Source organism: Lissotriton helveticus, chromosome 3_1 (assembly GCF_964261635.1).
Source record: "Lissotriton helveticus chromosome 3_1, aLisHel1.1, whole genome shotgun sequence".
Lineage (NCBI taxonomy): Eukaryota > Metazoa > Chordata > Amphibia > Caudata > Salamandridae > Lissotriton > Lissotriton helveticus.
Genome location: NC_136061.1, coordinates 1670086825 through 1670107650, shown reverse-complemented (window position 1 = coordinate 1670107650; position 20826 = coordinate 1670086825). Strand labels below are relative to the sequence as shown.

The following is a 20826-nucleotide window of genomic DNA, read 5'->3' as shown; positions in this document are numbered from 1 at the left end:
TAGGAAGTGGCCAAATCCCATCAAAATACAATTTAAAAAATACACACCTACTTAATTTTTATTCTCTATCATCTAAGATTGTATGTACATTTAAAGACATTGGTTCAGATATATTCAAGTCACCATTATTATATAATGTGGCTTATGAAGCAACTGTGTATTATTGAGACCCAATTTCAACATGGCCTCCACGTACTTACACACATTGGCTCCTTATTGATCTATTATTAGAGCAGTTCCGGTTTAAAAGTGGAAGATTAAATGTGGACGAGATGCCATGTTCACAAGCTGATCTGGGACAGTGCTTTAAACAACAAGAATAAGTAAGTGAAAATCATTCTTTACTTAAGTTAAAGCAAATACTTTGTGAGCCTTAAGAATTCGGGGTAGCTCAACCATCTAGGTGCTGTGTTTTATTTATGCTCCAGCTACAGTTGACAAACCTTTGGAAGTCACCCCTTTGCCGCAACATACTGGCTCTAATACAATTAGGATAATTTCCCCTGAAATTCACATGTGTGCGCCATATGCGCACACATGTGAATTTCAGGGGTGTATCCCTTGCACCCTTGAAATTAGTCTCAATTTTCGATTCTCAAATTGCGAATCGCAAATTGAGAATAACTTCACATTCATTCCTATTGGCCTCCTGGCCCATAGAAATGAATGGGAAATTATTCCCTAATTGCGATTCACAATTTGCGAATCGCAATTCAGGAATTTTAAGAAATTGCAAAAAAATTCGATTTTCTACATACATACCAATTTGCAAATCTCAAACAGCGATTTCTAAAAAATTGCTATTTGAGATTCGCAAATCTGGATGTTGATACATCTGCCCCATGTTGACCTAATATAACATGTTGGAACCTTTCATGTACCATCAACTCTCCAACATTCATCAACCAGATTATTGACTAAGAACTTGCTAGTAAGATCTTGTGCATCAAACCAATTAGCACAGAGGTGATGGTTTTATCTTCTGTAACGTAGTGACTCTTCCTTTTCTTTCATTCAATGTCTGGCACTTAAGGCTTTTTCTTTTTCACAAAGATGGTAAAATGACAAAAAAAAAATCATAAATATTTCAGGTGTTTTTTCTATTTTTTTTATAAAAACGTTTGGAGTAAACTACAAGACATTTTGTGTAGATATTTCTTTTACAAAAGGGTGTATACTCTTCATAGGAATTGCCATGTTCTGAAGATGGACTTACAGACGAATCGCACAAAAGACTGAAACGTCGATACACCAAACTTTTTCTTCAATCTATCATTGGCTGTTTTTTATCATGATTCAAGTTAGAATTTGTTTTTAGCATTTGTGATGATCAACTATTGCTAAAATCTTAAGTCTCTCTCGCCGATGTATTTATGAGAATTTTTGTACCCTTTGACTCTCTTACAAATATTAATTTGTATAAACATAAGAAATAGACCTGTCTTAGTTGATTTCGCTTAAAGATCTGGGGGCATATTAGCAAGAACCTCGTTAAAATTATCGCCGTTTTAGCAGCAGGAAACTGCCGCTAAAACGGCGATAATGGGCTTGCTAATATACGTTATAGAATTCCAATAGAAGCCCAGGTTAGATGTGCAGGACATCTAACCTTAGAACGAGGTTCTTGCTAATATGCCCCCAGATCTTTAAGGCGAAATCAACAAAGACAAGTCTATTTCTTATGTTTATACAAATTAATATTTTTAAGAGAGTCAAAGGGTACAAAAATTCTCATTAATACATCGGTGAGAGAGACTTAAGATTTTAAAATGCCCCTATGTCACTATTGAGTTATTATATGATTCTTCAGTCTGAATTTATTCTACCCGCATGCAAATTTGAGGGCATTCACAAGTATAATCGTAAAGAAATATAATTGATGTTTAAATAATATCCCTTGTAGGCTCGCTTATCTGATACATTTTATAAAAATTTGCATTTTCAAACACCTAGGGGTCCATTAGGATGGCGGGCGGATTGCCCCCGCCAGGCTGGCGGTAACCACCGCCAGCCTGGCGGGGGCAATCCGCCCGCCATCCTTCCCTGTATTCCCCCGCCATATTGGAATGGCGGGGGGGACCACGGCGGAGCAAACACCTCCCGCCACTTTTCCGCCCTGGTCGCATTTCGGCCTTCGCATTTTGTATTATCAAGTCCCTCTTCAAGCCATCTTAAAATTTCCCTTAACCCCACTTTGTTTGTAATACCAATTCCCAGTTTCGCATCTTTGACCTTTGTCCTCCACATTTACTACCAAATTATTTATTTACGCGAGAGGAGATCCCTACAACTGTGATGATTTCCAATAAAAAATTATAGTGGAGGTGGAGATCTCTGCCTGTGAGTTGTGAATTGCATTTTTCTGCACTGGAGTACCATTTCATGTACTACAAAATACATTTTGTGAATCAGGCCTTAAACTTGTGCCGAGGTTTTAAAATAAATGCAGCTTTGCCCCTGTTTTAAACCTCTTTTTCCAGTAGGAACAGAGTTCAAATTATGTTGGCTCATATTTTTTCTCAAGCATTTACCACCGCCTTCTCGCTGTTGGTATGTCCATTGTCAGTGTGAAAGGTAGTGTAAAAGCAAAGGCAAAAAGGGAGCAAACCCTCTTTGGTTGTATTTTCCACCACCTACCACAGAGGTAACAACGAATGCAAAAACCCACTCCAACACCTATGCAGATGGGCCTAATGATCACGTAAACTGTTTTGTTTGCTATGCTACTCTGACCTGTTCTCAATGTGGGCCTTTCCAAACCAGCAGAAATGGTTATTTATCACATGGGGTGTTAATGGCCTATCGGGAGACCTTCCCTGACAATGGGTGCCATTAAAACCCACTAACCATATCAAGACGTGCACATGTTGACATGTTTTTTGCATACTATAAACTTCTGAGTAAAATGTATAGATAGATAGATAGGATTCTTTTCTAGTGAAAGTACTGCACACCAAGCTATGTGCTTCCCACATCTGAGTACCCGAATCCTACAAATTTCAATGAAGAAACTATTAATTTGCAATCCTACGCACATGAAAAGAGGTCATTCTGGCGTCTCTTGTCATGGTCGAGAATGCATCCTACTTAAGTAAACTTAGGGGTCCAGAACCTTTATTTAATAACTCTACAACCTTTCTGCAATATCAATTGTTGAAGGTAAATCTTTTTTCCCATTTTTATCTTTCTTACGAAATACAAACTTTATAGTGCCTTTACTTTGCCTAAAGTAGTTGAAGATACTTATTTAATACAAGGTAAATATATGCTTTAAGCACAATTATTCTAATGCATCCGCACTGCTTGGGAGCAGTTAATAGTGCACTTTCCACATTCAAACTGAGAGGAAACGTATTTTAATGGATAGGAAATATTTACTTGGTTTTCCAAGCAGCTTCGCCATTATTTCATCTGGGCCCTTAATATTGCTAGCTCAGAAAGCTCGCAACATTGCGAATATTGAAGTGATTTTCTCCTCTCTTGATTTTATTCTTACAGGCAACACTTACGCAATCCTAAAGTATTCTTATTTTTTATTCACCTGTGGAGAGGAATTACACTGTTGGAGCGAGATGAAGATCAGACCAGTTTCCACAGTGTATGCAGCGCATATTGAAAGAAGATTGAAGTTCGCATCATGCTGAAGATAACATAGGGTAGATACAAAGGGCCTTATTATGACTTTGAGGTCTGGGAGCGAGCCGCCATGCTCACAGACCGCCAGCTGGCTGTCAGTTCTTTGGTGTTCCCATGGCAGTAAGTAAAACAGAAAGAGACCACCTATTACTATCTAGGGAAATTAGGTACTTACAAGTAAGTAAAGGCAATCCCTAGACCGCACTATGTATATACACAATCACCAATTGTTACAGTATGCCCGCTACAAGTTTGAAGCCCCACAACAATTCATCAAATCATTGATTCTAAATTTACACATCCAATCAGTATAGTCAGAACTATTTTAGTAAAAATATATTTCACGGTCAAAAACATCAAATACCACATTTATGATCACAAACAAATGATTAAAAAGCAATAAATACAATACAGAAAAAAATGATCAAAAAATATTTTCAATCCCATTATACGTATCGTTATGTACCAGCATAACGGAGAAAACAACACACATAAGACAACACAATTTGTCATATACTATTGCACATCTTTTTAGAACGTTTTCTTTAATACATAACTTGAGGCACATTCATCAATTCTGTATCTACAAGTATATGTCGGTTCTTAGATTGTGCCTTCAGATGCATCAACGCGTTTCGATGGAGTAGCATATAGATCCATCTCTATCAAGACAAATATTTGGGTTTTCTCAAGTGGCTTTTCTGGTTTCACTTTCCCGTACAAAGTAAATGCGTACAATCAGTGTCTGCAATACCATTATCTGCACGCTGTCTTCATCATTTATCTATTATGTTTTCATCGCAAGATGCATTTACCCCATTTGAAATGCCTCTGTAATGTTTTGAATTATTAAAGAAACGCATTGCACCGCCTCTTAATGGTGCATAGATGTACAGTAAACCCGGATTTCCCCCTATGATATCAAAAAACAAGTAATCTGCTCTCTTGTAATTGGATTAGCTGTTGTATTCAATCCATGCTTATAATTATTTATATTTAGCGGCGATATTAAAACTGCCTTCCCGGGATTGCAATTGTTCTCCCCCTCTCTATTCTTCATTTTCAATCAAATACCTCAATCGTGTAGTTTATGTTCTCATGATCCACTTTGTATTCTTTCATATTTAGGGGCCGATTATGATGGCGGACGGACCTGAGTTCGTCCGCCACCATAGAGCAGGAGGGAACCTCCGCATTGCCTGCGGAGTTCCCTCCTGTGCAATTAGGATGTGACCGCCACCCTGGCGGTCACATCCTCTATTTTTACCATTGCGGCGGGTGCGGCTTCAAGCTGCATCCGCCGCAATGGTAAAAATGCATACATTGCATTTGTATGCAGAAAGCGGCAGGCACCGTGCGGTGCCTGCCAATTTCTGCATACAAATGCATCCCCCACCCCCGCAGTGAAGTTACACATGCTTTTCCACGGCGGAAAACCCGCAGCGGAAAAGCATTTTTTAAAGCCCTTGCTAATATGGCGGACGGTGTCTGAGAAACACCGCCACCATATTAGAGCTTTTCCGCTGCGGTTGTAAGCCAACCGCGGCGGAAAAGCTGCGGACGGAAACCAGGACCCACCAGCCATCCTAATGTGGCGGTGGGTCTTTGGTGGGTCCGCTGCGGTTTTTCCGCATCCTCCGGACCGGCGGTGGCTTCCGCCGGCCCGGATGACGCGGAAAAAACGCAATCATAATAGGCCCCTTAGTGCATATGGGCCCCTGTATTGGGGTTAATATGATACTGGTCAAGAAAAACTGCTGTCCAGATTTTCTTTGCAATTAAAGCACATGATTCTCACTCTCTAGTCAGCACCATTCTCGTGAAATTATATATTATTGAACTTTCTCACCTTAATTATATGCCTTTCACTTTAGAGGATTTTGTTATCTGTTTAAAGCCTGTGACTAAACCACTAGCCTCGTTCTAGTCTCTAGACTCTGTGTCCTTTTGGTCTTTTTATTCCCTCCTCCTGTGCCACCGGGTTCGATTGTTCCGTTTTCTTTTTACGGAGGAGAGTCGGGTTTCAAGCAATCCTCACCTAACTCGCGGCGCCTAAAAGGTGGGCGAGAAATGTAACATTCTTTAGTCCATAGGCCGCCATCTCTCACCCACACGCGCCACCACCCCCCAGTTACGGCTCTTTCCTTACTCCAGGTTAAACTGCAGCCTTACCTCGATTCTATGGCATCCTGCCATGAATTCAATTAAACTTCTTTGGGTATGTATTTCAAACACTCGGTCTGGTTCTTCTCTTCGTCTGTCAGATTCCTTTTAACAGTAGTGTGTTTTGGATACCGAGGCAGTTGCTTCATTACTCCACATTCTTTTTTGAGTTTTATAGTTGCTGTTTTCGATTTTTGTATTGATCTGTGGTAATTTGTCGCAGTTGAAGTTGGTTCACAAGGTCAGCTCAGTGATGGGCCGTGGGAAGCGGTCAGTTGGGTTTGCAGAATTGTCAGCAGGTTTCCTCAAAGAGTCTTGTCATTGTCTATTCAGTACCTTCTGATAGTGATGAGTTTTGGATGCCTGCCGAGGCGATTTGCCCTCAGACAGTTAAGGGTTTTGATTGCCTGCCCGGGGTGGTTACCCTCAGGCAGTGATGAATTTTTGAGATGCTGAGGCGGTAGACTCATGGCTTCACATGTATTTTGAGGTTTGTATTTTAGTTGCTTTTTCCGGTTTCACAAGGTCATTGCTGTAATGGGACCTGGGTAGCGTCAAATGGGTTTGCAGAGATGTTGGCAAGTTTCCTGATCAGTCGGTTTTCTTTTTGATCCAGTCCTTTGTAGAAATTCTTGTTGAGTTTGCAGAGATGGTCGTCCAGCATCTCAACGCCTAGGACTCTGTGAAGGTCCGCTGTTCTTGTGAAGTTAGAAGCCCCTGCTGCAATACGTAAGGCCTTGTTCTGTACTTTCTGCAAGTCTTGCCTATACTTCGGATGGCAGCCACTCCAAACTGGTGAAGCATACGTCATTGTTGGTCGTATTATTGCGTTGATTGCTCACACCTTGCTCTGTCTGGGCATCGATTTGGTCTTCAGGAGTGGGTACAATGCAGCCAGTTTGGCTGATGCTTTCTGGCAGGTCTTCTTGACGTGGTTTCTCCGGCTGAGTTTAGAGTCCAGAGTCAACCCTAGGTAGGAGCTGCTTGTTTCCCATTTGATCTCATCCCCATTGAGGAGGATCTGTGGGTGTTTCCTGTTTAGCTTTCTGGTAAATAGTGTCGCTGTGGTTTTGCTTGTGTTCAGGGTGATCTGCCAGTCGCTGTACCATTCAGAGAGGCTGCTGAGTGATGCCTCAAGGTTCTTAGCCACTTCTATTTCGTGGAATGATTGGGAGATGACGGCAACATCATCAGCGTAAAGAGGAAGATCAGTCTTCTTTAAGTACGTGGGGATATCGTTGGTAAATATATTAAAGAGGAAAGGTCCAAGAATTGATCCCTGAGGCACTCCAGCGAGGATAGGGCATGATGTTGAGCATTCCTCCCGCACCCCCACGTGGAAGTTCCGTCCTAACAAGTAGTTAGACACCAACTTAACCAGGTAGCTTGGAAACTTGAGCTTGATGAGTTTGTAAAGCAGTCCCTTGTGCCGTACTCGGTCAAACGCTTTGGCTACATCCGGAAAGACTACTTCTGTAGACTTATGGATGTTAAATCCATGGCTGATGATGTCCACAACTCTGAGAAAGTTGGTGATTTGTTAAATGGTCCTTCCGGAACCCAAACTGTTCTTTGGAGAGAAGGTTTTCACTTGAGGCAAAGTCCATGAGACGAACAAGAATAACTTTTTCAAAGAGTTTTGATAGGCCTGATAGCAGGCTTATGGGTCGGTAGTTTGCAGGGTCTTGTAGTGGTTTTCCAGCATTAGGGAAAACAACGACTCTTGCCTCTTTCCAAGCTTTGGGGAAGTACTGCTGCTGCATGCACGCATTGAATATCTCCTTAAGCTGCTCTACTGCAGCATCTGGGAGCATCTTGATGGCTTGGTTTGTTATTCCATCTTTTCCTGGAGCCTTGCCATTTTTTAGTTTCTTTATCAGGGCTAGGACTTCCCCTGTTGAGCATTCCTCTATGGTTGCAGCTTCGGTTTCTGGCGGTTGCTCCAGGTGGTGCTTTGTGACCTCTTGTTCGACACTTGCTGCTGCCAGTTTGCTTGCCTGGTTAGGCTTGAAGGATGCCTCGGGTGTCTCGGCTAGGACCTCAGCCTTTTCCCTGTTGCTGCATGCCAGGTGTGTCTTTCCTTGTATGGGTGGGTTTGGTTCTTTCTTTCCAGTCAAGCGTCAGGTCATTTTCCAGAGAGAATTGTCCGAGTCCTTCAGGTTGGCTGTAGCTGCTTCCCATTTTTCACCTCTGTGCTGGCTTATTTGCAACTTCAGCTGTCTTGTCAGTTCGTTGTGCTTCTTCAGCATATCAGGGGTGCGGTACTTTTGGCACTCTCTCTGGGCTTTGTTCTTGACAGTTATTGACTTCTTGATGCCATTCGGGAGGTCGTAGATGGAGCAGCGTTTGGGTGTCAGCTGGGGAATGCTGCGTTCAATAGCAGTATGGACTACAGCTGTGAAGTTGTAGACCGCCTGGTCAATTTCTTCAATGCAGCGTATGGGGCCAGGGGCCAGTGTCTCCTCCAGGTTTCTCTTCTACAGACTCCAGTCCGTCTTCTTGTAGTTGTGCCTGGTGCCCTGTTGTAGATTTTCAATCACGTCTCCAACTGTGATCAATACCGGGTTGTGATCAGACGTCAGCGCTGTCAAAGTCTCAAGCTCCATAGATTGTGATAGATTCTTCATGACAACTATATCCAGAACATCGGGATTGTACCGTGCAGCACCTGGGTAGTGTGTTGGGCAAGTTGGGCCTGCCACTACAAAGTCCTTCTTCCTTGAGTGGGCAAGTAGAGCGTGTCCTTTCCTGGTGTCTGGATCTGTTTACCAGTTGCTTCGATGCTCCCTCCTGGTGGTAGTGCAATCTCATGGTGCTTTACCTTTGTGCGGACAATCACTGCTGTTCCTCTACCCTTGATTCCATTGGGGCGATCTGCGCGGTACACCCTGTGGTTTGCTAGGTTAAGCTTCTGGCTTCCTTGGAGATGAGTCTCAGAGATAAGTGCAACACTCGCATCCTTAGTTTCCATCAGATGAAGGAGTTCAACTGTTTTCTTCTGAATGCTGTTGGCATTCCACATCAAGAAGAGGGAGTTTCTTTTAGTTTTGGCTGCCATGGGAGTTGCTTTCTTCACATGGGAAAAGTCCGGCGATGAGATTCGCCACCTTTGTCACCACAGGGTGGATTTCCATGTCTTCGACTACTTTTGCAACCTTCACAATGAGTTCCTGCCAGTTGATGGTTGAGCCTATTCTGCAGGATGGTCCCGGTGTGGCAGTTGTAGGTGGGCTGCCTTGCTTAGGTCCTGTAACGTCCATGTATGTCCTTCCATCCACTTGTGCATCACTACAGCTGTTGGTTGTATGGGGGGCTGGGATCCTGTGTGCCAATGCGGGTCTGCGGTTGTAAGTCTTCCTTTGACCCTGGTCTGTTGCTGATGAGTGTTGGGAAGACCTTTGGGGTTGGGGGTGTTGCTTGCGTTGTTCATCCTTCTTTGCCTTCTGCAGGTAGGGACAGCCGCGATAGCTTGCTGGGTGGAGTCCTGTGCAGTTGGCACATATTGCTTGTTCGGTTTCCTGGTTCCTTGTGCATTGGTTAGAGGTATGTTCGCCTCCACAGGGTACGCACCTTGGCTCCTGATGGCAGAAAGCAGAGGTGTGCTCCAAGCGCTGGCAGTTGTAGCACATGACTGGTCCTCGTTTCCCTCTAGGCGCTTCTGTGGTGAGGGTACAGCTGCAGAGCCGTGTGACTGCTGAGAGGTCTGCTGGCTTCCCATCATGACTTGCCGACAGGGTTACAGAGGGGAAATTTCTTGCTCTTGTCTGTTGGAGAGGTGATCTGTGTTATGTTTTTGACTGGAAGTCCGAGTTCCGATAAGTCCGGAGTGATGTGCCCGAGGGATGCGTTTGCTGGAAGTCCCTGTATTACAAAGCGCTGGGCTTTCGCGGTGGTCAATGAAAAGGTGTGATACCCATTTTCTGATCTGTAAGCATGCTGGTCACACTCCTGTAGTCCTCTGGTGTGGTGAGCATGATCTTAGCATGGTCGTGCCTGGGCTTGATTGTGAATGGGGAGGTGCAGTGTTCCTCCAGTAGCTCCACGAGGTCCTTGTGAGTGGCTAAGTTCTTCACGATGCTGGGGGGATCCGTTGTCGCTTTGTGGGGCCTGAGGAGGTCTCTGGTTCAGTTGCCTCATGGTCTTGAAGGTGGGTGTCAAGACTTTTTCTGGAGAGCTTGGAATTGAGTTGCGCCCTCTCTTTGCCTTAGTGCGCCATTCCATGTCATCTTCGGGGTTGCTGGGATGACCCTGACGTCGGCATCCATGGTTGATGCTGCTTGGTGGGGGTGCTGTGGAGCGCCTTAGGCAGATATAATGTAATAGCTATGGGGCGTGTTAATCACCTCTACGTGTGTGCTAGGGTACAGACACAATTTGTAATTGTTTCTATACACTGCTATGTTACTCGGTGAGTGCTCGTTGCTAGATCTTTTAACTCAAAGTGGCTACTTTGTAATAGTCTGCCAGTTCTATACTAGACATGTGCTGACTCTGCCTCTCTACGTGTTCAGCGTGCCTCGTTCTAATATCTTTTTATATTAGAGTATCCTAGTTAAAATACACTGGAAAGCTCACGTATCCTATAGTTATTGTCTTGTCTACTCCAATATATACTATCCATCTCGTGCATTACTATAGCTGTCTCCCTATTGATATACTAATACAAGTGTGTAACTATCATCCTCATCCAGTCTTTCCTGGAGTTTAAACCCGCATCTATTGTGTTCAAATGGCTCATATACCATTGTTCTCTTTTCTTTCTTTTAGCATCTAGTTCGCATTCTAGTCTACCTATGATGATTTTTTCCAGGATACACCACTGTAACTGATTACAGTCGTGCTTTAATGTGATAAAATGATCTGTAAGTGGGGCATTCTCTTTTTTCGCTCTAATTGCAGATTTGTGCTCTAAGAGACGTATGCGCAGTTCTCTGCTTGTCTCCCCCACATAGCCTAACCCACATTTTTACTGCAACAGTTATTTAAAGTTTTTCCCTCATATTGTATGCTCTTCTCTTCAAGACATTGTGGGCATATAGAACATGTTCCACATTTATAGTTACCTGTAGCTTTCGCTCCACTTAACCACTTGGCTGCTAAAGGGTTTTCCCCTCCGGTGCTGAATATTTATGAATCCCATTTTACATGACGAGTTGACCTTGTCATGAGCACAGCTCCAGTGTGCCTCATGACGAGTTCACCTTTTCATTAGCATGCAAGTGGTTAAAGTGAGTTGGTTCGCTGGTGTGCTTTTATAAGTCCTAACTAATAAGTTTCGAATGGTCTTATTACGTCTGAATGAGAATAAAGGTTACTGTAGTTGGGTCGATGTACCATGGTTTAAAATTTTCCAATTTCTATTGACTATGTTTTTGATTTGATTAGTTATGTTGGAAAACTGAGTAACAAAAACCACTCGCCCTGTTACAGTATTATTCTTTTCCTTATTGGTCTCCAACAGACAGTCTCGATCACAGAATCTCGCTCTCTTGAGCAAGTGTTTGATCAGTTTTCTGGGATAACCTCTAACTTTTAGTTTTTTCTTTAAAAACTCTGCATGATGTTAAAAATCTGATATTGTCGTGCAGTTGCGTCGCAACCTTAAAAATTACCGAAAGGGGATATTGTTCTTCTGAGAATGCAGATGGTTGCTCTCAAACTGTAACAATGTATTTTTATCAGTGGGCTTTATGTACAACTCCACATGTAATTAATCACTCACATTCTTAATCTTTATATCCAAAAATTCTACACTAGTGTCACTGTAGTGTGCTGTGAATTTTAAATTCGGGTCACCCAAATTGATCCACTCTAGGAACATCTCCAACTTATTGCTGGCACCGTTCCAGATAAAAATTATATAATCTATGAAACGGTGCCAGCAAGTAATTTTCTCATAATATGGAGCAATCTCATAAAAAATGTGCCTTCGCTCAAAGTCACCAACATAGAGGCAGGCCAGACTGGGGGCACAAGTAGCCCCCATGCTGTTCCTCTTGATTTGGAAATATGCCTTGTCCTTGCATAAAAACACATTATTTTTGAGCACCATCCGAATGCATGCCATGATAAATCCTTTATTGGCCCAATTAAGTTCTTCTTGATCTAAAATTGTAGAGAGCACCTCTATGGTATCATCTTGAGGGATGTTCGTGTATAGGGCTTCAATGTCAAGGGTGACCAACATTTGGGTCACCCTATTAAAGCCCTGTCCCTCAGATATGGATATTGCATGTGCCATATGTTTTAGATATGATCTTTGTTTTTGCACTATGGGCCTAAGAAAAAAGTCCACATATCTACTGAGGGGCTCTAACACGGAACCTACACTGCTTACTATGGGCCTCATGGCCTATGAAGTAGCATCTCTCTTGATTCAAGGTAAAAAGGAGGGTTGGATCTGTGACAATGAGTACAAGTTTTTTTAATAAACTCACATCCAGTTCTACCTGCAATTTATGGATTACCCAAAATCCATAAAAACATATCCAGTCCACCTATGAGGCCCTTAGGAGGTGGTGCAGTGTGTTTCTTTAATAATTTAAAACATTATAAAGGCATTTCAAATGGGGTAAATGCATCTTGCGATGAAAACGTAATAGATAAATGATGAAGACAGCGTGCAGATAATGTTATTGCAGACACTGATTGTACACATTTACTATGTACAGGGAAGTAAAACCAGAAAAGCCACTTGAGAAAACCCAAATATTTGTCTTGATAGAGATGGATCTATAAGCTAATCCATCGAAACGCATCGACCCATCTGTAGGCACAATCTAAGAACCTACACATACTTGTAGATACAGAATCGATGAATGTGTCCCAAGTTATGTATTAAAGATAACGTTCTAAAAAGATGTGCAATAGTATATGACAAATTGTGTTGTCTTATGTGTGTTGTTTTCTCTGTTATGCTGGTGCAGAACGATACGTATAATTGGGATTGGGATTGAAAATTGTTTTGATAATTCTTTTCTGTTTTGTATTTATTGCTTTTTAATCATTTGTTTGTGATCATAAATATGATATTTGATGACGAAGAGGGAGGGAAATGCACGGGAGGGGTGGGAGGGAGGGGGAGGGAAGATGAGTTAGCCTTTTGTTTGGTCCCACGAACTTATAGAGTGCGAACACAGACATGCGAAAGAGATGCGTTGCAAAACGTTAAGGACTAACTGTATTACCGATGGTTCCATGTTTGGGAATAAAACTGGCAAAGTGGGTTGTTACGGTTGGGAGAAAAATTGGAAAATACCAGCTGATGTAACGCAAAAGTTTATTGCACTATCATGTTTCTGATGATACAGCTGTGAATAAAGAGTTAGAAAAAATGTGATATTTGATGTTTTTGACTGTGAAATATATTTTTAATAAAATAGTTCTGACTATACTGATTGGATGTGTAAATTTAGAATCAATGACTTGATGAATTGTTGTGGGGCTTCAAACTTGTAGCAGGCATATGGTAACAATTGGTAATTGTGTACATACATCGTGTTGTCTAGGGATTACATTCACTTACTTACTTGTTCCCATGGCAGTGCCTTTGAAATAGACACCGCCATGCGGACAACATAGCATGTTCTTTGACTGACCGAAATGCACAATGTTGCACAATGTTGTGCATTTTGTTCCGTGTAGAAGAATGGGGGTGCATGCAGACAGAGGGGCACACCATGTGTCCCCCGGCATGCACCACATGGCGCAGAGGCACTGAGGGGTCCTGTAGGCTCTCCTTTATTTCCTCACCTGCGCACTTTTTATGGAGGCCTCAAGGCCATGAACAGTGCAGCGGTGAGGAAACTCCCAATATGCTTGGAGTGCCACAGCAGCACTTTCCTCATAACAAAAGAAGATGCGAGTACTGATAATTATTCAAAAACTACACTCAAGACACAAGAAAAGAAAGTGATAGAAAAGGAGAGAAAAATCAAGTCCCTCACACCAATAATTCCTTGAATCAATCCAAGGCTCCCCACTCGTCTGGGTCCACAAATAACCTCGCGGGAACAGCGCCACTAGAATAACTAATACCAAAAATGGGAGTGGCTCTAATCAGTAAGGCAGAGCCCAATACAAACTCATAACAAAAAAAGATGCCAGTACTGATAATTATTCAATTTTGAATTGTCTCAAAAAAATGTATACCTCATACACATTTGAAAGCTCATAGGATTGTCTCCCATATTAGGCCATCACAAGTTTGGGACATGTGTTTGCTGCGACCTTACAGTTGAAGGCACTTTATTTCAACACCATGGAATCTCCTGGAAACACGACTCTTTCAGCAACTGTAAAACCAAATACGTATTGCATGGGGTTACATGCCCTTGTGGGCTACTCTACATTGGGAAAACCAATCAAGAAATCAGACAGAGAATTTCCCAACATAAATCGCTAATAAAAACAAATGTCGAAACTGCCCCATTAGTAAATCATTGGAAAAAGAAGGCACACAAAATAAATGATTTAAAATGGACAGTCATCTGGAAAAGTTGAGAGAGAAACGAGAGGTGGCAACTTGGACTTCAAACTGGCAAAAAGAGAGGCACTGCTAATTGTAAAATTTGACACGGCCGTGTCAGGTTTAAATGAGATTTCAGAGATCTATAAACTATAAATCCATTTCTGCAGGGCGATATATCCCCATACATCACAAGTGGAGAATTCTACCAGAGACAATTATGTATACCATTTTCCAGCAAGTAGTGTCCCATTGTGGATCTACCCTCCAAACCACCTTTTGACCTTCTTTGGCCAAAACCTCTCCGCTTCATTGACCCTTTTTTTAGGCAACTGAATATGAGAACAGTGGAGTTCCAACTAAGAGACTACACCCCATCACGCTATTTTACTAGGTATAATAGCTATACTATAATATACATGTCAATGGAGAAATATATTGACCGAATTATAGCATGCAAACCTACAATTACTGATTAAATAGCATGTCCACCCAACTTCATTTCCCAGAAGGCATTTGAAGGGGAACTTCGCCAACAACTGCCGGTTTTCATGCTTATTTACAACTCATCCTTTTATTCCACATTATCTTTTATGGATGTGAGGCCCCCAAGTTGTTTATGCCACCCGTGTGTTTGGAAATTAAACAAGTACATAAGAAAAAAACGTGCCAGCGGTTTTATTATCACGCGCATGCGCGGACCAGCCGTACAGACTACATTTCCCAGCAGTGGACTGGGTAGTCTAAACAACGTCATTCTTTGATGCCTGTGATTTCAACGGAGAACACCGTAAAGCCAAGTGAGCTCCGCTCCGAGATCAGATTTGATTCATACCCGGTAAGGACCCCTTTTGGAACCCGCTTTATTTATGCGACAGGGACCCCCGCCATCTATCTACTATGCTCATAAAGGGGTTGAAGGCGCTGATACACTGCGCTTTATTTTCTAGGACAGTGACACACTAACAACCGCTCCAAGCAGGAGGATCCCCGCTTTAAAGACTCCTCGCCAACAGGCGCTAGGAGGTAAGAGGCTAACTGTTTACCCTATCGGTGATTAAACGCAGAGTTCGTTTGTATTGCATATATATGATTAGGGTTGATACAAATTACCCACTCGTTTGGTTAATAGGTGTGGAGCCTGCAGTTGTAAAGTTTCGAACATACCTTCAAGCTCCGACTTGTGCAATACAGTGGGCAAGGTCTTTGTAGGTAAGATTTCTTAATGGTTATGATACAAGCAGACTGAGGAGGATACAGTCCGCATTTCGTTGATGCTATTATTGTAAGGATTCTCACTACTCCTGGTACTATATATTTTTCTTCTTCTTTATCCTTCCTCTTGTTCACAGAACTTTCGGGGACAGAAGACAGGAATAAATACGCCTTATGGTTTTCATGATACTGGTAAGCTGGATCTGGAGAACAGTGGTTAGTGCTTGGTTTTTGAGAAAATAGGGTACCATTTGTGTTCTTTTTATTTTTACAGATATCTATGGTCCTGAAGAGAATCCCAGCGACTACAGGGATTCGAAACGAGTAGACTGTCGGTGCTGCCAAAATATTTTGTGTTATAAAGAATTGGTCTTTGCTGCATTGAATTTACATATAAAGGAGAAAGATGTGTTCAAAATTGTGTATTTAGAGATATTTAACATCTGTGATCTATCTAACAGAAAGTATCGCATTGACTTTTTGGTTGGCAGACCGTGTACTACCCCATAGGTTCATTCCTATTTCTGTGGTGTGTGTGTGGAATTTGCTGATTGAGTGTGTGGAGTATGTGAAACGGTGATTGAATGTGAGAGTGATTGTGTGCTTATTTATCAATCCCATTGTCCCCCAAATCTTTTTTTGTAATTTTTTGTATTCTTTCTTAGAAATCTAATTGTGTATGAAATTTTGTTACAAGATATTTCAAAAAATCATGAATAAAAGCTACTAATGAGCTTTCAAATGTGTATGAGGTATACATTTTTTGAGACAATTCAACATTGAATAATTATCAGTACTGGCATTTTCTTTTGTTATGCGGTTGTATTGAGCCCAGCCTTACTGATTAGAGCCACTCCCATATTTGGTAACAGCAGCACTTTCAGCATATTAGGGGCCTCAAACAGCTGCGCCACCACCAGGGATTGTGGAGCCCGACTGCCACCATGGGTCCCAAACTCATAATAAGACCCATAGACTTCTTGGTACGTTCACCAATCATTATCACCCTTACACTATTACTTAAGCTCCTTGGTATAGAGGTAGAATATTTTAAATATTTTTATATTATTCAGAAGTATTCAAAGTATCTTTACAAATTGACTATAGTCAATAGAACAATAGCAGATCATGCATGATAATATCTTATGGGAAAACAAAATGAAACTTCAACATTAAAATAAATTCTCATATTGCAAAAGCAGTATCAGATATTGGTGAGATTAATGATTTACTATTCCAACACCTTCCCTACTGTTATGTAGGCTGGTGTTGGAATAGTAAATCATACTATTCCTAAGTCCAGCGCCCGCTAGCGCAAGTCGTTGTAACGACTTGCGTTGTAACGAACGCGATGTAAAATACTGCGTTGTGAATGTATGCAATTTAACGTCATACATTCATCCCAGTTCAACAATATAACAAAGGATGTTTCTGGAACTGCTGACCTACTAGTACGAAGACCTTAAGACATCTCGGTTTCTGATATGCAAGCCCAGTCTGCTTCACAAGCAGTCGGAGCAGGTATATTTCCTGCAACATCCAATTACAATTCCAAACCAAAGACACCTGAGCACACCTTGTAAATGTTACTTTTATCCTACATGCATTAGGCACTGTCGCTATAAGCATCCAGCAGTCTCTGTTCAAAGTTCTGAAAGTAATGTCACAAAAAGGTCCCAATTTCGTAATTGCAGCTGTAGAGTTAATTCAAAAGCAATCTTTTATTCCTTATACAAACACAGCAGCCAAAGCGCGTTTCGCCCTCCTGGGCTTCCTCAAAACTTGCTATTTGGAAATTGTTATCCTTATGTCGCCAAATAGCCCATAATTTTCATAGTAAGTATGTTGTAATTACCTATTTTATTGTACTCAAAGTGTCACAGATATTTTCTTCTTCGTTTTTATTACGATGTAAATCTCCATTCAGTACTAATCTGTGTGCCGTTTCGTTGGGTATTCGGTATCTCAGGGAGCCCTATTAAGTTCCATCTTGTTTCTCTGCGAGTGCCACACATTGAATAAGATTAAAACTGAATGGAGATTTACATAATAAATAATACGAAGAAAATATCTGTGACACTTTTAGTACAATAAAATAGGTAATTACTACAGCTGCGATTATGAAATTGGGACTTTTTTTGTGACATTACTTTCAGAACTATGAACAGAGAATGCTGGATGCTTATCGTGACAGTACCTAATGCATGTAGGATACCATTTTTTTTTTTTTTAAAGATTTTTATTGAAGTTATTTGCAGTCTCTTAAATCAGATACAAAAAATATAAGTCTCACAGATGTACATTCTCATTCTTTCCAGTATAACATATTATGCAAGAAATTACTCGAAATACTGTCCCCAAATCTTTTCAAACTTTTTTATCCCCCCAATCCGTTTTGCATATATTTGTTCGCATTTCCTGACCCTTTTCGTTTTGTCAAACCACTCCTGAAACACCGGGACCTGTGATGACCGCCAGTTCTGCAATAACAGTGATCTAGCAACAGCCATTACAATATAAACCAATTTTGCCAAATAATCTGAAAGTTTGCAATCAGGATCAAAACCAAACAGTAATAATTTGACTTTACAAGAAATCGGAATCGCATAATAAGTTTTAAGAAAATCAACAATTTCATCCCAGAAAGCTTAATTTTAGGACAGTAAGCCATAATCTGAGACAAATTGGCTGGGTCACATTGAAAGCATCTAAAACAATTAGCAGACGTATTATCATACATTTTGGCGATAATAGCAGGAGTGCAGTACAAAAGCCATTTGCTAAAAAATAACATTCTACGCCAGTTGGCACCACGTACTGAACCAAAGTTGAAATTATTAATAGTTTTCCATATATCAATAGATAACACTACATTTTCCTGTGTATGCCATTTTCGTATAGCTTTAGAGCTCAACTCTTCCTCCCGACTCTGTGACAAACAATGTTTCCATTCCCCAGGTTTCTTTATTGAGGCATTTATAAAGAGATCTTCTGCCAACGGAGAAGGGGTACTAATATGACTAAGGTCTAGTTGAGCCAGAATTTTATAGAGCTCAATATAGGACCCGATTAACAAAAAGTTGCCAGGAATTAAACGTTTCATTGCATCAACAGCTAACCAGGACCAATTCCCCATAAAATCGGCTAACGTTTTAAACCCAGCGCGCCCCCAGTTTACAATAATTATGGGTTCAATTTTGATCCTTAAAAAAGCAACAACACCAATTAGGGGAGTTGTTAAATTAAAGAGGGGGAGGGAATATCTCTTAAGCATGGCATCCCGTCGTTTAAAAAAACAATTCAGGGTCTTGTATCGAAAAAATTTAGGTGATTTAAGCACAAGAAGGGGGGATGGAATCTGAATTTCTAAGCATATTAACTCAAAGAAAACATTTACAAATAAGCTCACACCAGGAGTTGTATTTTTAAATCTATCTAAGTATTGCGCAAAGTATGCGTTATAATATTCTTTTAAATTTGGTAATGAGAGGCCTCCATATTCAGTTTCTTCATATAAAGTCCGTATGTCGATTCTAGGCGTTTTTTTTGCCCAGACAAATGCGGAAAACATAGATTCTACTCTAGAGAAAAAAGAGCCAGGCAGAAAAATTGGGGTAGTAGAAAATAAAAAGTTGAAAAGGGGAAGTATTGACATTTTAATCAGGGCAATTCGACCGAGAATAGATAACGGTAGTGGATCCCAGCGCGCAAACATTAAGCGGACCTTCCGAAGCAACGGGACAAAATTAAGTTAAATTAAGTGTATATAAATCCTGAATTGTAGGAGAAAATAAGATCCCCAAATATCTTTTAGGTTTTGAGTTAATACAACCATACAGGTCTGGATGTAATACTGGGTCTGCACCCCCACAAACCAGAATTTCTGTCTTTTTTTTATTAATGCGATAGCCCCCTAAAGCCTCTTATTCTTCAAAAATCTGAAGAGCCTGTGTCTGTGATCGAAGATCCGGTTTAATTAATAACATAATGTCATCCGCGTATAGTTTTATCTTGGCCATAGAAATGACCGGGGGAACAATCTGTACGCAATTCCGAATAGCTACAGCAAGTGGTTCAATAAAGCAGGCAAAAAGAACAAGAGACAGGGGGCACCCTTGCCTAGTTCCCCGCTGAACTAAAATTGAACCCGCTAAAAGTTTATTAATGATTATATTAGCTGTGGCACCAGTGTACAGATTCTGTATTAAATTAATGATTTGTTGTGGGATCCCAAAGTATTTCAAAATAATAAAATGTGTGTCCAAACCACCAAATCAAAAGCTTTTTCTGCTTCTAGTAGTAGAACCAAAGCCTGAAGACCCCGTGACTTAAAGTAATCTAGTGCCTCAATCAAAAAATGTGTATTTGTGAATAATTGCCTTCCTATAATAAACCCATTTTGATCGGGGTGAATTAAATCCGCCTTGATAATATTAAAACGAAGTGACAGTAATTCGGTGGCGATTTTATAATCCGAATTTAATAGTGTGATCGGTCTGTATGAATTAGGGTCCTTTGGATCTTTCCCCTTTTTCAAAAAACGAACAACCGTCCCTTCATGAAAAGATGCGGGAACTTGCCCGCCATCGAGCATAGAGTTTAATAACCATCAGGTGCCTGCTCAGCCATTTCCTAATTCCACTCTTCCCCGCACTATTCTGTTAAATTTTGCAGACATTCGTATTAAAGAATCAATTTTGTCCAGGGCCATTAAACAAGGTCAATTCGCAGCAAACGCCACTACTAAATGTCGGATATTTTCCGACATGTCTGCTGCCGCAGCTCGCCGTAGAAAAGAGTTTGTAAAAATTCTACACCTGTTTAAAGCTAAGGGGGCCCAAGCCTCAATTGCGCAACAGTCAAAACTAAAGGTGCTGATTAAAGGCACATTTCACTTGTTGACAGATGTAGATGAGGCTCAAGATCTGCTCAGCAAAATGTCACCTGGTTATATATTTAATACACCTCTGTGCTCTTTTTTTTCTTTTCTCTCTTTTTTTAAATTTATCAGATCAGAGGATGGCGTCATAATGGGTATGGGGGAGGGGTGGAGGGGTGGAGGGGGGGTGTTCGGGAGGTTATGGGGTGTTATATCAAGACACCTCTATGGTAGGGGTTAAGACTCAGTGGCAGGCGTGGGTGAGGGCAGCAGGAGGATGGCCACGGGTGAAGTCTGGGGTGGGGACATGGGTGGTTGGGAGAAAAAAGGTGAAAATATGGAAGTTTTTTGCAGTAGGATTGTGTTTGGTGAAAGAGTACTTTGTAAGGATTTTTGCAGTCTATGTAAAAGTAGGCACTGTGCTATTTTTTATGTCGCAATGTTTGATACATATAAGTTGTAATAT

General features: G+C 41.2%; 1 long non-coding RNA gene across 1 annotated transcript; it reads left to right on the top strand.

The window, feature by feature from the left end:
- The first annotated feature begins 231 nt into the window (after positions 1–231).
- Positions 232–15676, top strand: LOC144825088 (uncharacterized). Its single transcript, XR_013609261.1, has 4 exons — positions 232–323; positions 15217–15292; positions 15399–15478; positions 15619–15676. It is a non-coding gene; the product is annotated as an uncharacterized LOC144825088 (long non-coding RNA).
- The last annotated feature ends 5150 nt before the right edge of the window (positions 15677–20826 follow it).